This window comes from Erigeron canadensis, chromosome 2, assembly GCF_010389155.1.
Source record: "Erigeron canadensis isolate Cc75 chromosome 2, C_canadensis_v1, whole genome shotgun sequence".
Taxonomy (NCBI): Eukaryota; Viridiplantae; Streptophyta; class Magnoliopsida; order Asterales; family Asteraceae; genus Erigeron; species Erigeron canadensis.
The window spans coordinates 9,219,641-9,222,861 of NC_057762.1; positions in this window are offsets into that span (position 1 = coordinate 9,219,641).

The window sequence follows — 3,221 nt, forward strand, 5'->3', positions numbered from 1 at the left end:
TGACGGTTCATTTTTGTAGAAGTAGGGGCCCACAACCATACCATATATATAGCCTCAATATCATCTTCTCCAATTCTTACGCTTTCATTTCACTTTCAATCTCATTTCCTTCTTAAAAATCTCCAAATACTCCCTAGTCTCTTATAATCAAAACCGTTTCATATTCTTCTCATATCTTTTTCATCTTCTTCTTAAATCAAATGGCTACCTCTTCTAATATTCAAAACACCAATCGAGAAACTCTTGAAAACCCTATTCAATTTGAAAATCAACCAAAATCACCCACTCATGTTGAGTTGCCTGTCGATGATCTAGGAACTCAAAAAACCCTTAAACAAGTTCCTCTGTATATGCATTCCACAACATATGATCCAGAAACCATTGTTCCTTCCACCAAAGTAAATTTTCAAGCCCAAAGGTTACTACTAAACCTAATAATTATTTGGGTTCTCTTGAAGTTCCTTATAATATTACTGGGTACCAGCAGATGCTAGATTTTATAAAAGCATGCCCTATAAACAATGCCATCTATGCTGATCTAGAAGACATGTGTGTCTATCTCCTTAGGGAGTTTTGGTGGACATGTGACTACCATGTAAGTATTGGTACCATTTAAGGTACTGCGTTAAAGAAGCAGCGCTCCATATCAATAACACCCAAAATCATTCAAACGGCCATTGGTCTTCCTAATCAAACTGAGCAAAAGCCATTTCTTGATCCAGCTATAGTAGATCAATGGAAAGCGTGGCTGCCAACAATTGGGTATGGAACAAATTTGGAACAACCTGAAGCTGTACTGAGCAATCCCACCAAGAAACATCTCCCTGGTGTGTGAAGATTACTATTTGCTCATGTCATCCAATGTTTGGGAGGAAATTCTGGCTCTTTCGATCAAGCCACAACCTCCAATATGCAAATTATTCATGCCTTGGCAACTGGGAGATTCATTGAATTTTCTTCAGTTATCTTTGAAGATACGAAGTCAAAAATTCAAGCCAGCTACCGCTCCTACACAATTCCTTATACTAGATTCTTCTTTCTAATCTTCAAACAGGAGCTCAAGGAGAAATACAACCAATTTGGTGCTACTATCTGCCATCCACCAATAATTGGTCATTCAGTGTACAAGCAGCCTGCTTGTGACCTTGAACTCTTTGACAACAAGTTTGCAGTTCTCACTCCTCAAATGAAAAAGGTACTCCTTTCTGCCTATCCTGACATTTACAAAAATATTGGTAGCAGTAGTTCTGCACCATCTGCTGATGAAGCTGCTGGCTCGAGCACTGTACCAGCACCACCCCCCAATTGCACCTAAAATTACCAAAAAGGCTAGATCAAAGCCAACAAAGACTTCAACTCCATTACCCCTTGTTGCTGCAATCAAAAAGAAAAAGAAAGCACTCAATGGATTCAAAATTAAAGGCCTAGAATCCTCCCAACTTCAACTCACGATGAACCAGCAACCACTGTCGCTGCTGGAGATACTGTTCAAACTCCTCATGCTGAAGATACAACTCATGTTCAGACAACTCCTACTGAACCTGAGGCTCCACTCTTCCCAACTCCTTTAAATTTCTCTATCTCTCCAACAACTCCAGCAGATACTATAACTTCTCCAGCTGGCACTACTACTGTGTTCACTGATGACTGTGGTGCACTGGGTGTCTTATGTAATTATGAAGGAGGGGATGAAGGGAACGACGAAAGAGAAGGAGAAGTTGGAATTCAAAAGGTAGATGCCACTAGTTAAAAAAATGATGAGGTTGATGATGATGGTAAAAAAAATTGGTGTTGCTGATGACAAACTTGAGTTGGGTAATACGGAAAATGAAAAAGATGTCGTCGAGGACATTCTCATTGTACAATAAACTCCTGGTAATGTTGAAGCCATAGCTAGCTAGTCAGTAGAACCACTTGATGATATAGTATAGATGAAGGATGTAGAGGATGGTGAACCCACAGATGATGATAAGTATAATCTGGAAGGGATGAATGCTGATGAGCCAGCGACATGGACACTGAACACATTGACATACCCAGAGAAGCTCAAGTTCATGTTGCTGAAAAATCAACTATCGCTGTAGAACAGCTAGTCTCTGTCAGAATCCCATTATCTGCAAGTGAAAGACTGGAAAAAGATGAAAGAGGACTTGTTGACCTCACCAAGGCTGCTGAAAAGTTGGTCAGTATCAAAGACAATGCAGATGATCAGCTGATCAAGACACTGGCCACTTGGTATGAGAACAAAAAGGCAAACAATGAAGATTTTGAAATCAACAAGTCCAATACAGAAACTGTTGCCAAAATCAAACTAGAGCCTACCTGCTAGCTTAAAATGTCTTGAATCATGATCAACAGATTCTTAAAGCAAAGGCTACCCACATTCAGAAAACTCTAAGTTCATCCGTCTATACTTTTCAAAAAAAGAAAAAGTTTATCCATCTATGCTGCAGGTAAAGCTGCTTTTTCAAGTCTCGCAGCTGCCTCAAAAACAGAGCAAGTTCATGAGCTGATTGCTCCATTGCAAGATCAGATTGAAAAGCAGGCCTCTGTCATCTCCTCCCTTGAAAAGAAGATAGCTGAAATCCCAAAGCCTTATGCCTCTTTTACAGAACTTGATAGGCAATGGCATGAACATCTAGAAGCTGAAATGGGTGAAATCAAGACCTTGCTTCAACAGCTGGCTAGTCGAGCTGCTGACAAGGTGAAAGTTGTTGTGGTGGAAGTTGCTGCTGGTGATGCAACTTCCAATGGGGGAAAAATGACTGATGAAATTATCGAAAAAGCAGTTAATCAAATTATGGAAGAAGCTGTTGAAGAAGTTCTTGGAACTTATGCTACTGCCACTACCAATGTTGGTGAAACAGCTGATATGGCAATAGTGGCAGTAAATAATGAAAAAGAAAGTGAAGTGCCTTCTATGGGAAGAAAGAAGGACACAAAAAACGTAATTGTGACTGCTGGAACATGGGAAGGGCACCTAATTAATGAAGAAGCTGATGTTGAGGGGGAACAACAAGCTCAAGGGGGGCATGTAGAACAAGAAATTGATCCACCCCCAAAGCTATCAAAGCCACATGGGAAGCTGGCATGGCTAGAGAAATGGCCACTGATAGATCAAAAGAAATGATGCCAGTCTTCCATAAAAGATATCTCGCAAATGCAGAAATAGTTCCATTCACTAATGCTCAACGAGAACTTTCTAAACATCTCAAGAAACC